Raw genomic sequence first — 22,015 nt, forward strand, 5'->3', positions numbered from 1 at the left:
AACACATCACCTTCATGCCTGTAGAATAGAAAAACATGTTGATATTCCTCCTTTTGTTTTTTTTGTTTGTTTGTTTTTTTGTTTGTTTGGGTTTTTTTACTGGTCTGAAGACAGAGTAGATTGGAGCATCTTTATAGTGGGATAAAAACCGCGAATTTGGTCAAATGTATTCACAAACCCTCAGGGACATGTTCATGAAATGTCCAAGAGGGGCTCTCTAGTAAGTATTCCGGACACTTTTCTATGACTTTTATACCATCCTCAGAAGTAACTTGCCCTGCATCATCCGGTGCCATTAATGAAACCAGCATAGCATTGGAATTTCACACTTTAATGAGAATATTCCAAATAGTATATAGGCAAATACTTTCAACACTTCCAATTTTAAAAAGTTCAGATTTGAAACCAAACAAATTAATAAACAGTATCTTCAATTACTATTTAAGTACTCAGGTTTAGGTCATTCAGAGTTAGTCACTTTCGATATTCAGCTCTTGTGTTTATAATTGAAGTGTATATGTAAAGTTCGTTTTACATATATGGAGATGTTCCAGTCCAGATTTTGAATCCATATGTGAGTTACCACTGTAGTTCCTGTAAAAGAATTCAGGCATATTTGTGTTCAGACTCCAGCTTTATTACTTCTTACCTCTATAACCTTGGGCAGGAAATGTGCCTCCTCTGAGACTCACTTTCTTCCTCTGTAAATGAGGATATACTACCTACCTCATGTGGTTGTTTGGGGATTATCAAAGCACAAATTCTTAAATCATTGAAAACATAATTTTCATATGAATAGACTTCCACTTAACTCATCATCAGAATAGCAGCAATTTTTTTTTTCCACTGTAAAACCACCATTTATTGTATATCTTTTAGAGTTTCATGATTCACATACAAATAAATAGTTGTAGTATATAGGTAGTGTTTCTATGTCCCTCTTTTTTTTTACAGAAAAAAATTAGCATTCGTATATACTGTTCTGTTTTCATTTAATAATAAATCTTAAAATCTTTTTATGCTGGTACATAGAGAATTGCTTCATTGTTTCTTTTTTTTTATTTTTTTATTTTTTTTTTAATTTTATTTATTTTTTTTTAAAAAGAATTGTATATTTATTTATTTATTTATTTATTTTTTAATATATGAGATTTACTGTCAAATTGGTTTCCATACAACACCCAGTGCTCATCCCAAAAGGTGCCCTCCTCAATACCCATCACCCACCCTGCCCTCCCTCCCACCCCCCATCAACCCTCAGTTTGTTCTCAGTTTTTAACAGTCTCTAATGCTTTGGCTCTCTCCCACTCTAACCTCTTTTTTTTTTTTTTTTTTTTTCCTTCCCCTCCCCCATGGGTTTCTGTTATGTTTCTCAGGATCCACATAAGAGTGAAACCATATGGTATCTGTCTTTCTCTGTATGGCTTATTTCACTTAGCATCACACTCTCCAGTTCCATCCATGTTGCTACAAAAGGCCATATTTCATTTTTTCTCATTGCCACGTAGTATTCCATTGTGTATATAAACCACAATTTCTTTATCCATTCATCAGTTGATGGACATTTAGGCTCTTTCCATAATTTGGCTATTGTTGAGAGTGCCGCTATAAACATTGGGGTACAGGTGCCCCTATGCATCAGTACTCCTGTATCCCTTGGATAAATTCCTAGCAGTGCTATTGCTGGGTCATAGGGTAGGTCTATTTTTAATTTTCTGAGGAACCTCCACACTGCTTTCCAGAGCGGCTGCACCAATTTGCATTCCCACCAACAGTGCAAGAGGGTTCCTGTTTCTCCACATCCTCTCCAGCATCTATAGTCTCCTGATTTCTTCATTTTGGCCACTCTGACTGGCGTGAGGTGGTATCTGAGTGTGGTTTTGATTTGTATTTCCCTGATAAGGAGCGACGTTGAACATCTTTTCATGAGAATAGCAGCAATTTGAAGAGAATGTGAAATTGGAATTTAACTAGTCAGTAGGAAAAGCCTTGGAATGAAATTGCAAAATAAGATATAAAACTGGTTAGTGTGTTACAGAGAAATAGAACTATCGCCCTGGAGGTAAATTTCTCTGTCAGAAAGTACAAATAAAACATCATCATGCTTTACCAATTTTCTACAAGTCCATCTCCAACTTTACCAGGTCCCTAATCTGGTCTCTGTTGAATTATTATTCAAAGTTGTCTTTCCCAAGAGAGTCAGATGGCCCTTGGCTGGGTTTGATGGATAATGGGTTAGCACACGAGATGACACAATCTTCCCCGCCCCCCCCCCCCCACCTTTTTGTTGTTGTTGTTGTTCATAGTTTCCTAGTCCAGGATAATTTTTCCTGAATAGGATAAAATAAGATAATGTGTAAAAGACCCTAATCCAGTGTTTTGATCATAGTAAATACTCATAGATATTCCTTTTTCCCGACATGCCTGCATGGACTTACCCAGATACTAGTTTTTGATGTCAAACTTGTGATTAGTTTCATTGTTTGCTCACTTTTTGTAACATTTTTGAAAGATTTGAAAACCTCCAGTAAATGGTTTGGCGCTATTGGTGTTTGATGTTGTGTGTCTTCTTTATTGTGAACTCACCAGGGAGAGTTTTTGTCACATTGGTTAACTGAGTTTTTTCTCCTCCTGAGTTTCCCTCTCCTTTACATGGCTGGGGAAAATGTATACCATTCTTAGGATCAGAGTCAAGAATCAAATGAACTGATGGGACCTAAGTGTAAGGAGTGGGAAACATTAGGAATCATCCAAGTTTGCAAATTCAGTTCAAATTAAATAAGGCTGTTTTAAAACAGATAATGTGGATGATTGTGAGAGAAACACATTATCAACTCCCTTTGGCCCCACGAGATCCAAAAAAGCTGCCACACCCATTGCGAGGTCATGCAATTCCTAGTGCCAGGGATTATTTTGAACCTGAAGATAAAGAGCCTGAGGAGTGGGTGATGATGGTGGTGCTCTGGGGAATAATGAAATTTTAATTTTACATAAATGTTATCAGATTACTTGGGGGGGGCACCCTTTTTTCTAGATTCAGGACTGAAATTGGTAAGTTGTGTTTTAAATTCTCAATCGTAAATTTTGAGCTGTTTTAGGCCATTGCAAATTGTACTCCCTTGACTTAGATCTGCTATCTTTGTCTCTCTCCTATGCCTACAGGTATACATACCTATGAAGGAAAGAGAGAGGGTTGAAGAAAACAATAGCCATAGAGCAAGAAAGGAAAAAGGGAATGAAGGGAAGAAGGGAGAAAGGGAGAAAAGAGTTTCCAGGTGATAGGACTTTCAGAAAAATAAATTTAATTCCTCAAGGAAAAAATCGATTGTAATTGAGAAGTAAATACTAAAACCTCCTTCCTAGTTGGTTTGAGACCAAGAAAATTTTGTTTGCAAGGGGGCCAGGAACTCTGGTTTCTCCTCACAGTAAGGCTGCTGCTTTCTTTGAGGGTATGCCACCTGACTTGCCCAGGCCTTAGTATCTCAGTCCATCAATGGAGAAACTGGGCAGTCTGGTCACAAAGACCCTTTCTCATCCACCCATTCTGTGAACTGTTCTTGCCAATATTGCCCACAGTGTATTTGTAGTTGTTTTTGATTGGACAGAGAGAAAGAGATTGAAAGAGAGAGGGAGAGATAGATTAAGCTGGATGCTCTCTTGAGTGCAAAGCTTGGGTCCTGTACTGGTTTGTGTTTCTCTAGAACAACCCCTGGTGCCCTGCTGTCTCAAGGCTTCTCTCATGTTACCACAGAGGTGCTAAATCCTATAGTCATGCTTCACCTAGGTCAGTTGAACACTTGCAGTTTCTTGCTAATAATTCACTGAGATCTTATACCCACACTCTCTCTCCCCCTCTGCCACTTTAAATATCAATGGTATACAGATACAAGGTACAATACTCAGCCCAGTAAGAAGAGGGCCATTTTTAAGTCACCTCTACCTGGTCTCTGGGCTTAGAGGGAATTCTTTGGGCCTTTGCTTCCTTAGGATTCAAGGCAAAACAACAGAGCTTGAGTAATTTCCTTCATAGTTATATAGAACTTTTCAGTTATGCATCATCTGAAACTTTTCACTTTAAGTAGCAAGTCGCCGTATTTAAACAAATTGGATTCTTTGAGCCTTTACAACCCTGTGAGGTGGTCAAGATGTTTATGGTTCTTTGGGGTTTGTTTTGTTTTTTTAGCCCTATTATTATTTTAATTGCAGAATAGTTAACAGTGTTATATTAGTTTAAGGTGTACAATATAGTGATTCAACAATTCTATATATAATTCATTGCTCCTAATAAGTGTACTCTTATCCCCTTTACCTATTTCACCCATCCCCCTCCCCTCTCCCTTCTGTTAACCATCAGATTGTTCTCTATAGTTAAGAGTCTATTTCTTCATTTGTCTCTGTTTTTTCCCCTTGGCTACTTGTTTTGTTTCTTAATTCCAAATACAAGTGTAATTATGGTATTTGTCTTTCTCTGACTTATTTTACTTAGCATTTTATTCTCTAGCTCCATCCGTGTTGTTGCAAATGACAAGATTTCATTCTTTTTATGGCTGAGTAATATTCCAGTGTGTGTGTGTGTGTGTGTGTGTGTGTGTGTGCACGCGCGCGTGCACGCAAACATACCACACATCTTTATCCATTCATGTAATAATGGACACTCGGGCTGCTTCTTTAATTTGGCTATTGTAAATAATGCTGGTATAAACACAGGGGTGCATGTATCCCTTTCATTTAGTGTTTTTATATTTTTCAGGTAAATACCCAATAGTGCAATTATTGGGTTGTAGGGTAGTTCTATTTTTAACTTTTTGAAGAAGCTCCATACTGTTTTCCACAGTGGCTGCACCAGTTCGCCTTCCGGCAAACTTTGAATAAGGGTTCCTTTTTCTCCACATCCTTGCCAACACTTCTTGTTTCTTGTATTTTTGATTTTAGCCACTCTGACAGGTGTGAGGAAATATCTCATTGTAGTTGTGATTTGCATTTCCCTGATGGTGAGTGATGCTGAGCATCTTTTCATGTTTCTGTTAGCCATCTGTAAGCTATCTGTATGTCTTCTTTGGAGAAATACCTGTTTGTGTCTTCTGCCCATTTTTTAATTGGATTGTTTTTTGGGTGTTGAGTTGTATAAGCTCCTTATATATTTTGGATACTAACCTTTTATCCCATATGCCATTTGCAGATACCTTCTCCCATTCAGTAGGCTGTCTTTTAGTTTTGTTGGTTGTTTCCTTCATTGTTCAGAAGTTTTTTATTTTGATGTAGTTCCAATAATTTATTTTTGCTTTTGTTTCTCTTGCTTCAGTTGATCTATCTAAAAAATATATTGCTGCAGGTAATGTCTGAGAAATTGTTGCCTGTGATCCTTCTAGAATTTCTATGGTTTCAGGGCTCACATTTAGGCCCTTGATCCATTTTGAGTTTTTGTGTATGGTGTGAGAAAGTGGTCCAATCTCATTTTTTGCATGTAGCTGTCCCATTTTCTCAACACTGTTGAAGAGACTATAGTTCTCCCATTGCATAACCTTGCCTCCTTTGTCAGTTAATTGACCATATAATCATGGGTTTATTTCTGGGCTATCTATTCTGCTCCATCGACTAATGTGTCTATTTTTGTTTCAGGACCATACTGTTTTGATTACTATAGCTTTGTATTATATTTTGAAATCTGGGATTGTGATATCTCCCATTTTGTTTTTCTTTATCAAGATTGCTTTGCCTACTCAGTGCCTTTTGTAGTTCCATACAAATTTTAAGGGATTACATAGGGATTATATAAAATCTGTAGATGGCTTTGCATCATATGGACATTTTAACAATATTCTTTCAATCCATGAGCATGTAATGTCTTTCCATTTCTTTGGGTTTTCTTCAAATTCTTTCATCAGTGTTTTATACTTTTCAGAGTACAGGTATTTCACCTCTTTGGTTAAGTTGATTCCTAGGTATTTTATTATTGTTGGTACAATTATAAATGGGACTGTTTCTTAATTTCTCTTTCTGTTGCTTCATTTTTAGTACGTACCAGTACAACAGATTTCTGTACATTGATTTTGTATCCTCTGAGCTTACTGAATTCATTTATCAGTTCTAATAGTTTTTTGGTGGAATCTGTAGGGTTTTCTGTATATAGTATCATGTTATCTGCAAATAGTGAAAGTTTTACTTCCTTCTTACCAGTATGGATGCCTTTTATTTCTTTTTGTTGTCAGACTGCTGCAGATAGGACTTGAAATACTATGTTGAATAAATGTGGTGAGAGTGGACATCCTTGTTCCTGACCCTAAGGGAAAAGCTCTCAGTTTTTCATGATTGAGTATGCTGTTAGCTGTGAATTTTTCATTGATGGCCTTTATTATGTTGAGGTATGTTCTCTCTAAATCTATTTTGTAGAGCATGCATGTTGTACTTTGTCAAATGCTTTTTCTGTTATCTATTAAAATGATTATATGGTGTTTATCTTTTCTCTTATTGAAGAAATGCATCACACTGATTGATTTGTGAATACTGAACCACACTTGCATCCCAGGAATAAATCCCACTTGATCATGGTGAATTATTTTTATAATGTATTGTTGGATTTGGTTTGCTCATATTTTGTTGAGGATTTTTGCATCTATGTTCATCAGAAATACTGTTCTGTTGGGGCGCCTGGGTGGCTCTGTCGGTTAAACGTCTGACTTAGGCTCAGGTCATGATCTCACGGTCTGTGAGTTCGAGCCCCACGTCGGGCTCTGTGCTGACAGCTCAGAGCCTGGAGCCTGTTTCAGATTCTGTGTCTCCCTCTCTCTCTGCCCCTCCCCTGTTCACGCTCTGTCTCTCTCTGTCTCAAAAATAAATAAACGTTAAAAAAAAAAATTTAGAAATACTGTTCTGTAGTTCCCTTTTTTTTTTTTTTTTCTAGTGTCCTTATCTGGTTTTGGTATCAGGGTCATGCTGGTCTCATAGAATAAATTTGGGAGCTTGCTTTATTATCCCACTTTTTGGAATAGTTTGAGAACAGGTATTAATGCTTCTTTAAATGTTTGGTAGAATTCACTTGTGAAGCTGTCTGGTCCTGTCTTTTGTTTTTTGGGAGTTTTTTGGTTACTGATTTAATTTCATTGCTGGTAATTGGTCTGTTCAATTTTTCTATTTCTTCCTGATTAAGGTTTGGGAGGTTATATGTTTCTAGGAATTATCCATTTCTTGTAGGCTGCTTAATTTGTTGGCATATAATTTTTCATAATATTCTCTGATGATCCTTACTATTTCTGTGGTGTCAGTTGTTATTTCTCCTCTTTCACTTCCAATTTTGTTTATTTAAGTTCTGCCCCCTCCCGCTCGTTCTCTGAGTCTGGTGAAAGGTTTATCGATTCTGGCAGTCTTTACAAAGAACCACCTCCTGATTTCACTGATCTATTGTTTTGTTGTTTTAGTTTCTATTTCATGTATTTCTGCTCTAATGTTTATTATTTCCTTCCTTCTTCTAGTTTTGGGTTTTGTTTGTTCTTTTACTAGCTCCCTTAGGTATAAGGTTAGGTTGGTTGAGGTTTTTCTTCCTTCTTGAAGTAGGCCTATATTGCTGCTATCCCAAAGATTTTGGACCATTGTGTTTTCATGTTCATCTTTCTCCATGTGGTTTTTTATTTCCACTTTCATTTCTTGATTGGCCTGTTCATTGTTTAATAGCATGTTATTTAGCCTCTATCTATTTATATTTTTCCAGACTTCTTATTGTGGTTGATTTCTAGTTTCATAGTGTGCAGTCAGAAAAGATGTATGGCATGACTTTTTTTTTTTTTTTTTTTTTAGTTTGCTGACACTTGTTTTGTGGCCTAATATGTGATCTACTTTGGAGAATGTTCCATGTGTACTTGAGAAGATTGTGTATTCTGCTGTTTTAGGATGGCATGTTTTGAATATGTCATTCAAAGCCACTGTTTCCTTGTTGATTTTGTTTGGATGATCTATCCTCCTAAGTGGAGAGTTAAAGTTCCCTAATATTATGATATTACTATTGATTACTTCCTTTATGTTTGTTATTAGCTGCTTTATGTATTTGGGTGCTTTCATGTTAGGTGCATAGATATTTACACTTTTTAATTTTTGTTGGATTGTTCCCTTTATGATTATATAGTGTCCTTTGTCTCTTCTCACAGTCTTTGTTTTTTAAAGTCTATTTTGTCTGATATAAGCATTTTATACTGGCTTTCTTTTCACTTCCATGCTGCATGTGTCTAGGTCTGAAATGAGTCTCTTGTAGGCAGCATATAGGTAGATCTTTATTTTAATCCATCACCCCATGTCTTTTGATTGGAGCACTTAGTCCCTTTACGTTCAAAGTACATATTGATAGGTATGTACTTATTGCCATTTTTTTTACTCGTTTTATGGGTTTTTTTTGTAGTTCTTCATTTCTTTCTGTCTTCTCTCACACTGGTTGGTTTTCTTTAGTGATATAACTGGATTTCTATTTTTTGTGTATTACTGGTTTTTGATTTGTGGTTACCATTTGGTTTATATATGGCATCTTATACTTTACCAGTTGATATTAGGTTGATAATTGCTGAAGTTTCAATCCATTATTTACTCCTCCACCCCACCCCCACGTTTTAGGTATATGATGTCATATTTTACATCCATTTAATTTATAAATTGCTTGACTCAATTTTGTAGATATAATTAAATTTACTGCTTTTGTGTTGCTTTCTTACTCCTATTTATGATTTTTCTTTTCCACTCAGTGTCCCCTTTAATATTTTTTATATGTCTGGTTTAGTGGTGATGAATTCCTTTAATCTGTTTGTGTGGAGAAACTCCTTCTCTCTCCCTCCATTCTCTATGATAGCCTTACTGGATAAAGTATTCTTGGTTGTAGGTGTTTTTCTTTCAGCATTTTGAGCAGATCATTATACTCCCTTCTAGCCTTCAAAGTTTCTCCTGAAAAATTAGCAGAAAGCCTTATGAAGTTTCCCTTGTTTGTAATCATTTTCATTTGCTGGTTTTAAAATTCTTTTTGCCATTTTAATTATTATGTGGCTTGTCTAGACATCCCTGGATTGATGTTGGCAGTTGTCTGTCCCTCCTGGATCCGTATTTCTATTTTCTTCCTCAGACTCAGAAATTTTCAACAGTTCTTTCTTCAAATGAATTTTCTTTCTTTTTTCTCTCTTCTCCTAGGATCCCTATACTGTGAATGTTACTATGCTTGATAGTGTTGTGAGTTACCGAAGTCTATTTTATATTATTATTTTTCCCCTCTCTTATTCCGCTTGATTGCTTTTAATTACTCTGTCCTCCAGGTTGTGATCTGTCCTGCTTCCTGCAGTCTACTGTTCATTCCATCTAGTACATTTTTCATTCCATTTATTGAGTTCTGATTGGTTCTTTTTATATTTTCTCTTAGTTAAATGTCTTGCTAAGGTCTTCTACTCTTTTCTCAAGTCTCATGAGTATCCTTATGATCATTAATTTAAATTCTCTACTAGGCATATTATCTCCATTTTGCTTAAGACTCTTGCTTCTGATTTTGTATTGTTCTTTCATTTGGGACATAGTCCTCTGTCTCCTCATTTTGTATGTCTGTTCTTATGTGTTAGGAAAGTCAGCTACATCTCCTGCCCTTGAAAGTAGTGGCTGTATGAAGAAGAGTGCCATGCAGTGCAATGTCCCCTCTTCACCAGAACTGGCACTCCAGGGGTTTTGGCTATATGTACTATTGTGTGTACCTTAACGTTATGGCTGAGCCACATTTGCCTTCCGTTCAGTCATCTGCCTGTTGTGGTCATAGTTTGTTCCCTGTGTTGTTATTGGGCCAACCTGGGGCTGCCTTGGCTTGAGTTGAGCCAAACAGGTGTTTGCCAAATATGCGGTAGCACTGAACTACAGGGCACTTACCCTGTGTTGTCCCCTGAGAAGCTGTCATTAACTGGGGAGGCCTGAAGTCAAAGAAGATATTTGCCCCTAACCCACCATAGGGCCATAGTTGGATGGGCGTGTTTTATCTTCTCCTCTCCCTGGAGGCGGGAGTCCACCTTGGAATGGTGCTGGTCCCTTCCAGGGCTGTTTGCACACTGCCAGGCTTGTGGGACTGCTTTGGATTGGCTCTACTCAAGGTCATATTGGAGGGGGAAAGTCCACAGGAGAACACCAGGGTGGAGCATGCACTTATTAGGAAGGTTTGTGAAGGTCTGCTGGGGGAGGGGACCTGGAGACAAGGGCAGGATGGAGGCAGCATGTCTGCAGTCTAATATGGGGTAGGGCATGCTGCTGGCAAGTGGGTGTGGGTGCAGCTTTGGTTTCTGCAGGTGTCTGTGTGTCTAAGCTGGGGGGCAGGGGATGTAAATGGTGCTTGCCAGCCCCTTTGTTCCTGGAGAAGTCTCTCAAGGGTCCCTGTGCCATAAACAAATCTCATTCCCTGTTTCCCAGGGCCGTTGTGCTCTCTCTTTCAGGTTGGGGACTCATTTTCCTCTTGCCCTCAGGCTCTTCTAGAACTGAACCTGCTGATTTTTAAAGGTTTGGGTGTTAAGCCCCATTGGTTATAAGAACTGGTGAAATTTGGTTCCTCTGGTTTTCATAGCCAAATGCTATGGGGATTCATCTTCCCTGTGTGGGTTCCCTGTGCCTGGGGTGTCTGATGTGAGGGTCTTTTTCTTTACCTTTTCTGTGCCCACTGGGTCCTTCCCTCCCACAGACAGTCCTGTGGGTCAGTTTCACTCCTAACTGCATCTCCACTTTTCCTACCATCTTCCATGTGTTCTCTACATTTATCTGTGGAGAATCTTGTTCTGTTAGCATTTAGGTTGTTCTCTGGGCTATTTACATTGATGTGGGTGTAATCTAGTCCTATCCATGGGACAAGGTAAGCTTGGGATCCTCCTATTTCACCATCTTTCCCAGAAATCCTCCAGAATGTTCATGTTAAACCCTTTTTAGGAAGAGGATATTGATGCACAGAGAGATTAAGTGCTTTGTCCAATATCACACAGAAAATAAAAAAGCTAGAACCCACTCAGATCGGCCACCAAATCCAGAGCTTCTTAGCTATAACTACTCATTTCACACCAGGATCTCCTCATAGACATGGGATTTGTAAACAAATAGTCCAGCTTCCTTCTAAAGCAGTAATCCAATTTTTCAAGTGTCCAGATTTAGGGAAGAAGAGCAAACAAAGGTCAACATGTTTTGAAAGGTATATTTCAGGAGTTCTCTTTTCTCTCAATGCAAATAAGCAAGATTTCCTCCATTGCTTCCTTTGTCTTATGCATTTCATGAACTTACATAGGCATAGAGTGCAAACAAGGGAAATATTCACGCTTCAAACTATTTTTAAAATTTCTAGAAAGTACCACAAATCAGAAAGTTTGTAATTCTAAATTTTATGGTAAGGAGTTGCATTATTCTGTTAGTGTGTGCACAAAATGCCTTGATATTGATGTGATCTAATTACGTCAGTTAAACCCTCAAAATTATTATTTCACATTTTAAAAATTAGATACGAAGTTTATTAGTGGAAGAAGCTAGCAATAATGATGGCTTTCAGACTGTGATGGGCTTTTGTGGGTCAGGGGTCAGAAAATCATGTGGGGCCACAATTTTCCAATTTTTACATTAACATCTGGTGTTAAACGTCTGAAGTTTGCTTTACTGCGTCACATTTCATTCCTCAGTGAAAAATCATAAACTTTTGCAATTCTCTAGACTAAGCATTTCGCCGAACTGCCTGGAAGCCAGAACTAAATGACCCATGTGTTTCAAAATGCTCATTGCAAAAGATTTGGAGGCCCTCACTGGGCTAATCTGTACATGTGGAGCTATGACTTAACCAAGAAAGGGGCCTATCTGTTCTAGAGTTTCAAAACTTCCTGGCAGATCTATTCCTGTAACTGGTGCAGAATGCAAATCAGTTTAAAGCTGCGTAAGTAAATGTCCAGAGTTCAAGAAATAATAATGATGAGTTGGCCAGAATCTCTGGCTATCTCCATTCAGATTCCCGTAAGGTTTATAAGGGCAAGTTTAAATTTTTAATAAACTGCAGCCCTGGGCTTATACAAAAATATTTTATTGAACCAGGATACATGGAGAAATTATGGCTAACTTAATTTAGAAATAATGATTGAGAAATCTAGTCATTTCATTCTTGTCACCATTTTTTCTGTACTCCCTGCTTTCTTCTATGTAAATATGAGCAGTGAGTAGGATACCTTATTTAATGGTTGGTAGTTATACCTCTAGTGCATTTTCTTTCTCCTCAGTGTGCAAACGCTGTATAAATAAATATATAAATACAGCTGATGCACAGAGATTGGAGAGCAGTCACTCTGACTCCAGAACACCCTCAGAAAAAGTTTTGAATAAAACTCCTGTTATTTTCTTGAGATGTTGTCACTTTCATTAAATGATGTTTGAAAAAAATTGGGATGATAATTAGATGATTAGGAGAGATAATAAGAATGGACAGAGGATATTAATAACTTGCTGCCCCACTGCTAATGGTAGCTGGCCCTCATTCTTACTCTGACCATATTCTAAGTCACATATGGAAACAATTCTTATTTTTCTTTATAAGATACTTGGTCTGAAGCAGATAGAAAAAAGATTTTCTAAGCCAAGCAATTTATAGATACTATAGGGAAGGTCAAAATATTTTCTTGGTATTTCTTTATACAAATAAGGTAATAATTTATATTTCTAACAGCTGTAAGATGGGTATTAAACAACAGAAATAGCTTCTAACTGTACAACATTAATGTAAAGTATCCTTAAGTATTGTAAATGGTTTCTTACCTATACAAATTGCTATTATTGATCAAATAGTTTTATAAATTAAAAAAACCTATAAATAATTATGGTTCAGGAGTTTGGGAGTTTAGTTACATTTTTTAGTGATAGAAAAGATCATTGGAAATATCTTTTTGATGGGCAGTGTTTTATTTTATGGCTCTGTTTCTTCCTTACAGTTCTCAGCATAAGGTTTATACTTTGCTTACTTCCAGTAATTTTGTCATCTCAGATGAAATGTGCTAAAACACTTAGCACTACCGGGCTAAGCACAGGGTTTGGGAAGGAGAGTGGATAGGATACATAAGAAGCAGAAAGTTTCTCTTTCTTGCCCTTGGGGAGGTTCTAATCTAGAATCTTTCTACAGTGCCTTACACATACCATAGTTCATTGAATTCATTTCAAAGATACACCATTTATATATTATTTTAAAAATAAAAAAATTTGTCAATTATTGTAAATATAAAATATGGTAATTTCTGGATTGTGGGAGATTGAGAAATGGCTGGTGGAAAACTACAGTGTATGGTGACTACTGTTCTAAGATGTTTGAAGATATTAGTTTCACTTGTTTGGGGATAGGAAATAGGATCTCTTTTACAGCCAAGGGAAAGGGAGAGAGCCTGGAGGGACAGGAGCAAGAGGGTACTTTCCCAAGGGAACATATCAGAGGGCCTCTTCACAGAGCACTGGTGATGCCTAGAACAAGGAGAGCACTGCAGCAACTATCCCCCAGCATATGTACTCCCCCAGTACCCCACAGGATAAATACCTTTGTGGCATTTTCCCAGGACCTACAGGTTTTGCCCAGTGCTGAGAGGGCATCATTTCCTTCTTAGAACTCTGCTGTGTAGCCTATGGAGTCCTTGGGATTCAATTGGTTATCATTTTGGCAACTTAATCTGATAATTTACTTGTATCTTATTTTCTGCTGCAGCATCCTCACAAAGAAAAAAATGAGATTCACTTATTAATTTTAGAGAGAAAGGCAGATGGTGTGGTGAATGAGAGTCTGGGCTCTGGAGTCGGTAGCCTGGATTTTGCTCCAGCCAAGGCAAGTGCCTTAACTATCACTTCAAACTTTATTCCAGTCTGATGTGTAAGAAAAGTAATCTTACCTACCCATATGGCTCCTGTGAGGATCAGATGAGACAATGCTTATTGCAAAACACTTGTCATAGTGCCTAGCACAAAAAGCTAAATAAACACAAATAACTACAAGCTGTGTAGTTTACCAGAAAGAGCAACTGCAGGTCTGTACTGCAGAGGGCTGCATTTCACTTGCCCAGAGGAGATTTAACAGGACTTTGTTTTAAAAGTTTTGGCTTATAGAGGCTAGATAGAACTGGATTGTTGGAAAGAAGGAGGGACCCGAGGGGTGGAAGAGAAGTCTCAGTGACTGAATGCTGGAAGGATCTGCATTTCTTAAGCCTGGGAAATGAAGGGATAGTGCATTCTTTAGAGAAGCAGGGATCCTAATTCCACTGCCTTGAAAAGCCCCAAGAGATGGCAAGTGGTGTGACACCTAAATGCCTGGGGATGTGGTCAGCAAATACCAAGCCTTCAGAGCAATGACCCCTGTCTCTGTAGCTTAGTCTGTGCCCAATAGGGAGCTAATGTCTGCTCTACACATCTGGGCAATAACAGTGGTGACAGATGGGCCTTTGAAATAAAGACTAGGCCCTTCCCTAGTTCCTGGGGCAAGGTAAGATCTGAGATTCTTAGACAAAGGGATAGAGTGGGGAGACTGGGGATTCAAGCTAGTCCAATTGGATATAGAAAGGTAAAAGTATGTGCCACTTTTACATCATAATTCTGTAGAGCAAACCTATACCCACTAAATAATTCTTTGACTTGCTATTTTGTGTAACAGTTATCATTATCATCTTATTCTGAGAAGAAGTCGAATGAGATATGTGTGTCTATACAAGCTGCTTGTAGGGCTTTTGTGCTGTCCCTATCCCCCGACACCATGGTGGTGTTCCTTAATCCATCCACTAGACCTAAATCAAAGATATCAGACCTAAGCTCTCAAAGTCTATTCAATACTCATTCTTATCAACTACCATTTACCCTTGACGTGGACTTTCTACCTGATCCTCCAGCAAGTGGCCTGAAAACTTTCTCTAAAATAGCATCATATAAGACTTCCAGGGAAGATGGTGGATTAGGAGGATCCTAAGGTCCCCTCCTCCCAGGGTATAACAATATAACACCACTATGAGTGTAAATAACCCAAAGAATGGTGGAACAGACTCTCCACAGCTAAATGTAGAGAAAAGGCCATGTTGAAGAGGGTAGGAAGGGCCGAAATGCTGTTGGGAGGTAAATGGACCCATGGAACTGTCTTCAATAAGGAGGGATTTAGCAAGCATGGAGAGAGAAGACGACCAGACCCTCACACTAGAAACCCCACGCACAGGGAAAACGAATTCTTGTAACATCTGGCCTTGAAAACCAGAAGGGCATAATTTCACCAGTTCTTACAATGAGCTGGGCTTAACACCTGGAACTTAAAACCAGTGGGCTCAGCTGTGGGAGAGTCTGGAAGGCAATAAGAAACAGCCCCTGCCCTTAAAGAGAGAACACAGTGAACAGCCCTGTGGAGAAACAGCAGTTTGAAAAATACCTGGGATTTAGTAATCTCAGAGTGTGTACTGGAGGGGCAGGGATCCTTGGGAGACTTCTCTAGGAACAAAGGAGTTGGCGGGTACTGTTTCCCTCCCCACCCAGAGCTGAGACACATGGACACCTGTGGAAACCAGCACAGCACCGACACTCGCTAACTTGCTAACAGTGCACCCTGTCACTGCATTCTCCTACAGACATGCCCCTACCAGCTAGGCTTTGGTTCCTGGTCTCCCACAGCAGACCAGCCCAAACCTTGCTAATGCTTCTGTCCTGCCCCCATGTTCTACTGTGGACATAGTCCCTTCCTACATCAGTCCTGCATAAACCTTGCAAGCAAGTGCTCCTTCACCCTGAATTCTCTTTTGTACCTGCCCCCTCAAATAGTCTTTGCCTGGAGCCCACCCAAAGCATTTCCCTAAGTCTGGTAGTGTACAGGCAGCCCCTACAGGGACCAGTACCACTCCAAAGTGCTTCCTGCCCCAAGGAGAGGGGAAGATAATCACACATACACACCAGTCCAACTGCAGCCCCGACAGTAGGCTAGGGGCAGACATCTGGTCTGATTACAGGCCTGCATACCAACAGAAGTTTCAATAGGACAAAGCAGGGAAAGCACCCTGCAGTTCAGTGCTACTGAATCTTTGGCAAACAGCTGGTTGTCTCAACTCAAGCCCAAGGCAGCCCTAGACTGGCGCAATAACACAGGGACTAAACCCTGCCTACAACAGGCAAAGAACCATTGCAGATGACTGGATTGAAGGCAAACACAGCTCAGTCACAATAGTAGGGCATATACAGCATACATATAAGACACCCCTGAAGCACCAGTCTCTGGTGAACAGGGGGCATTGCACTGCAGGGCACTACAGGACTTCTTCATAATGCCACTGCTTGCAAGAGCAGGAGGCATAGCTGACTTTCCAAACACATAGAAATAGACAGACAAAATGAGACAGAGGAATATATCCCCAATGAAAGAACATGACAAAATCACAGCAAGAGTGCTAAATGAAACAGAGCTAAGTAATGTGCCTGATAGAGAATTTAAAGTAATGGTCATAAAGATACTCACTGGACTTGAGAAAAGAGTGGAAGACCTTAGTGAGACCCTTAACGAAGAGAAAATGTAAAAAGAACCAATCAGAGATGAAGAACTCAGTAAGTGAAGTTAAAAATACACCAGAGGGAATGAATAGTAGATGAGAGTAAGCAGAAGAATGATCAGTGACCTGGAGGAGAGAGTAATGGAAATCAATCAAGTTGAACAGGAGAGAGAGAAAAAAATAAATAGAATAAATAAAAGAATAGGCTAAGTTAACTCAGCAACACCATTAAGCATAATAACATTTGCATTATAGGGATCTCGGAAGAAAAAGAGAAAAGGGAGCAGAAAATTTATTTAAAGAAATAATAGCTGAAAACTTACTTAATCTGGGGAAGGAAACATCTAGTAAATCCAGATCTAGGAGGTACTGACAGCCCAACAAAATCAGCCTGAGAGAGACAGTGATTAAAATGGCAGAAGTAGTGATAGAAAATTATAAAAGCACAAGGTGAAAAGAAAAATGAGTTATATATACAAGGAAAAGTCCATAAGGCTATCTGCTGATTTTTCAGCAAAAATTTTGTAGACTAGAAGGGAGTAGTATGAAAAATCCAAAGTCCTGAAAGAAAAAACCGACAACCAAGAATACTCTGTCCAGTAAGGCTATTATTGAGAGTGGAAGGAGAGTAAAGAGTATCCTAGACAAAAGTTAAAGGAATTTACCACCACTCAACCATCTATACAAAAAATGTCAAAGGGGATACTTCAGTTAAAAGGAAAGACCATAAGTAGGAGTAAGAAAAGGAATCACAAAAGCAGTAAAACTGTATCTATAAAAATCAGTCAAGGGATTCACAAAATAAAAGGATGTAAAGTGTGACACCATATACCTAAAACTTGGGGGAAGAGGAGTAAAGAATGGGTTCAAACTTATGTTACCCTCAACTAAATATAGAGAGCTTTAGACATAAGATATCCTATATAAACCTAATGGTAATCACAAATCAAAAACTAGTAATAGATATGCAAAAAATAAAGACAAAGGATTCCAAGTATATCACTAAAGAAAGCTAGCCCACTGTGAGAGAAGATAGTAAGAAAGAAACAGAGAAGAACTACAAAAACCCATAAAACAAGTAGCAAAATGGCAATAAGTACATACCTATCAATAGTTATCAATATCAACAGTTATTTTGAATGTAAAGGGACTAAATGCTCTAATCAAAAGCCACAGGGTTACAAAATGGATTAAAAAAGCAAGACCCATCCATACACTGCCTACAAGAGACTCTTCAGACCTAAAGATGCCTGCAGATTGAAAGTGAAGGGATGGAAAAGCAATTATCATGCAAATGGAAATGAAAAGAAAGCTGGAGTAGGAGTACTTCTATCAAACAAAATAGACTTTTTCTTTTTTCTTTGCTCTTCCTTCCTTCCTTCCCCTTCCTTCCTTCCTTCCTTCCTTCCTTCCTTCCTTCCTTCCTTCCTTCCTTCCTTCTTCTGAAAGAGACCATGAGTAGTGGCAAGGGGCAGAGGGAGAGAGAGAAAACCTTAAACAGGTCCCATGCTCAGTGGGGAGCCTGACATGGGGCTTGATCCCATGACCCTTGGATCATGACTTGAGCCAAAATTAAAATTCAGATGCTCAACCATCTGAGTCACCCAGGTGCCCCCAAAATAGACTTTAAAACAAAGACTTTAAGAAGATATAAAGGACATTACATAATCATGAGAGGAACAATCCAAGAAGAATATATAATAATTGTAAATAATTATGCATCCAGCATGAGAGTACCCAAATACATAAAGCAGTTAATAACAAACATAAAGGAAGTAATCAATAATATAATAATAGCAGGGGATTTTAACACCCCACTTACATCAAGGGATAGATCATCCCACACAAAATCCAAAAGAAAACAGTGACTTTAAATGACACATTGGATCACATAGGTTTTAACAGATATATTCAGAACATTCCATCCTAAAATAGAATATATAATCTTCTCAAGTGCACATGGAACAAAAGATCACATACTAGGCCACAAAACAAGTCTCAGCAAATCAAAAAATATCTAAATCACACCATACATCTTTTTCTGGGCAAAACTCTATGAGACTAGAAATCAACCACAATAAAATGTCTGGAAAAAAACACAAATACATGGAGGCTAAATAACATGCTACTAAACAATGAATGAGTCAATCAAGAAATCAAAGAGGAAATTAAAAAAAATCTTTTTAAAGAACTAGATCAACAGAATTGATAAACCTCTGGCCAGACTCCTCAAAAAGACAGGAGAGGAGAGAGAGGAGAGAGGACAGAGGAGGGGGGGGGGGGGGAGAGAGAGAGAGAGAGAGAGAACTTAAATAAACAAAGCTGGAAATCATAAAGGAGAAATAACTGACACCACAGCAATAGAAAGGATTTTAAAGGAATGTTATGAAAAACTATATGCCAACGAATTGGACAACTAAGAAGAAATGGATAAATTCTTAGAAACATAACCTCCCAAACCTGCATTAGTAAGAAACAGAAAAGTTGAACAGATCAATTACCAGCAATGAAATTGAATCAGTAATCAAGACTCCTGTGCTTGCTTCTGCCCTTGGAGAAAAGACTTAATAAGTGTCTCATCACAGAACCTCAAATGTTAGAAAACAGAAGTTTTTCCCTCTGTACTCCTTTCTTCCCTATCACATCACAGCTTCCACTGACTGAAGTGGCCTGCAGTCTGACAGTGGAAGTTGGAATCAACCCTGACCTCTAAAATATTTTCATCTTCACAGGGCACCTTGTCCATATCTGGGAGGGAGTACCTTGAGGCTGACAAAATATGGAAAAAATAGAAACTGAGGGAAAGGTGATATTTGGAGAAGTTTCCAGAGATTGGCAAGCTGATGTCCAAATGGTCAGGGTTTTCCCAATACCACTGCTTAGCGTGGGGTAGTTCTGTGTCCATGGCATGTGATAGCTGGGGAAAAAAAGCCAGCAACAAAACAGACAATATTCCCATGGTAAAAAGAGCTGTGGGGATCCTGGGGAACTAGGAAGGGGGAGTTGCTGGAGAGAAAGCCATGGGACATGATGGGTTTAAGAAAGACATGAAGGACCATCTATACAGTGTGCAGTCTATCTTCCTGGGAAAGGGAGAGAAGGAAGAAGTCAGGGCATGGCTATGACTTAGAAAGTCAACTGTGGGACTGTTTAGCAAAGACACTTACCATCTCCATGCCCGTGTCCCCACCAGGAAAATGAGGATCATTGGACATTCCTTGAACGGTTGAGAGGATTACACCAGAGAATGATTATAATATAGCAGCTAACATGTTTTTAGCCTTTATTAAGTGCTGGGGGTTGGGCTAAGCCTCACATGAATTATATCCACTTCTCACAACAACCCGTTTTCAAGAGAGAAGACTAACTGAACCCCAGAGAGTTCGGGTAACTCACCCAGAGTCATGGAATCACTGGAGGAGCTGGGAGTCAACTCTGGGAGTTTCGTTCACTCATGGCCTGTGTGTTCTTAATCCAATGCCATCTTTCACATACATTTAGACTTTGGGCTCAGCCCTTGTAGTTCCTGGTGGCTTAGCTTTGTATCACAAGTGTGCACACTTCTCATGAAGGTTCTCTACTTTATCTAATCCCTTGACATATCCAGCTTTGGCATTTCTTAGCGTTTTCTTTTTAAGTTTTTTTGCTCAACTTCCAATCTGTGAGTAAATATAAAGAAGAAAAGAGGAAGTTATTTTCTTTAAATTTTCTTTATCTGCTTTTGTTTATACAGTAGAAACTTGGCTTGAGATAACATCAGGCATATGTCGATTTGCTATGGAGCCCTGCTTTGGGGGTTCTCCAGACACACATACTGGAATCAATCACAATAAATTCTATATGTGGGTTGCTTTCCTCCATATAGCATGGTAAATTCTTCAGCACTCATACTAAATTTTTTATGGCCATGAAACTGTTCTCCAGCCAGGTCAGCCAGAAGTGGTAGCTCCAAATTTTTGAGTCAGCACTAGAGTTCTGAAGGGTTAAAATTCTTAGATCACTTTTGGCTACTGTTAGAAAAACACCGCCAATTTTCCTCTCTCTCAAGATGCTAGATTTTTTTGTTTTAAATATGATTGTAGGTGTTTTTAATGGATGCATAATCTGCTAAAAAGTTGTCTTTTTTTTTATCCTGAAGATGCTTTTACTATATGGAGGATTGCCAAGGACAAAATGCCTATGCCATGCCAAAAAATTATTCTCACTAACCTGTTTGTTATAAAAGATTTGCTATAGCATTTCTTCACATTTCTCCATTCTGTTCCTCTTGGCCACTGTTTTTAAGCTGGACACTGCATTTTCCCTGCCTTATTTCTCCACACAATCAAATCAGAAATGTGGAGATAATTAGAAGGACACAAAGGTAAATCATTTATTCTATGATCCCCCCAGGTTCACTTGATTAAGGATGGCACCAGAACCCTGATGTCCTTGTAACTGGATGAGTATTGGTTAGAAGATAAGATACACCAGCCAACCTCAGTGAAGTGGTTGACCCCATCTCTGCTTTTACACCCACTGTACACATCTGTATAATCACACTTATTTTGGTTGTACTGATTATATATTTTAAGTCTGTTTCTCTAGACAGAGAAGTCCTATAGGAAAGGTTCCATGTCATATTTGCCTTTGAATTTCCAGTGCACTACACAGTTCCTGGCAGATAATTTATTGTCATAATATTTGCTAAATGAATGAATAGTCATGATTCAGACTTATTTTTGAAATAAAAATCCTGTTCTGCACAAAGCATTGACGTGGTCTTTTTGGCAACATTAGACTTGGAAAACACATCTCCTATTTAACCACGGATGTATGAATACTGCGTATTGACCACATCCTGGAGATAAACTCTATAGTTTCACTGCTTTAATCATTCTTGGTCAATATCTGGCATGAAGTGAAACCCCACAGGAGTTACTAAAATCTTAAAAATACATCATCAACTGAACCCCACACATGGAATATCTATTTTAAAAGCACTGCAGTATTTTGGGCTCTAAGGCAACGTTTCCTCTGTGATTAATATTTTCCCCTTGAATTTACATTTTATATTTTCATTTTACCCAGCCTTGGTTATCTTTACTTGTTTACATTTTACCATTATTTATTTTATCTATTCATATTCCAAGCCACTTTGAGTCCTTTGGATAATGATATGGGACAGGACTAACTAATTTTAAAAACACTGCCAACTCCTAGGTAGGGATTCAAATCAGAGACTTTTGGGAGAGGTGGATGTAAGTTCTTTCTCTCTTCCATGGTCCACTCCACGATCACAGGTAGATCACTTAGTTCACAGTACCCTTTGATTCTGTTAGTTGTGTAGATAGTTGAAAATCATACCTTCAAAAATATGTGGAAGTGACTGGAAGCCTTTAAAAAACAAAAACAGTGACTTAAGGCACTAAAAGAATCAGTTATGCCTCCTCATCAATTCTTTCCAACCCCCAAAGAAATGTGTTTTGTTTTTCAGGTCCTTAGGGACAGAATGCCTCATGAAGACATTCTTTCTACTTCTT

At 38.5% G+C, this 22,015-nt stretch overlaps 1 long non-coding RNA gene across 1 annotated transcript; it reads right to left on the reverse strand.

The window, feature by feature from the left end:
* Nucleotides 1-312: 312 nt before the first annotated feature.
* Nucleotides 313-20,540, reverse strand: LOC128772956 (uncharacterized). The gene is made up of 2 exons (XR_008417089.1): nucleotides 19,890-20,540; nucleotides 313-594 (listed from the first exon to the last, which is right to left on the reverse strand). It is a non-coding gene; the product is annotated as an uncharacterized LOC128772956 (long non-coding RNA).
* Nucleotides 20,541-22,015: the final 1,475 nt, after the last annotated feature.

This window comes from Panthera pardus, unplaced genomic scaffold (genome assembly GCF_024362965.1).
Source record: "Panthera pardus isolate Hobbes unplaced genomic scaffold, ASM2436296v1 HiC_scaffold_24, whole genome shotgun sequence".
Classification (NCBI taxonomy): domain Eukaryota; kingdom Metazoa; phylum Chordata; class Mammalia; order Carnivora; family Felidae; genus Panthera; species Panthera pardus.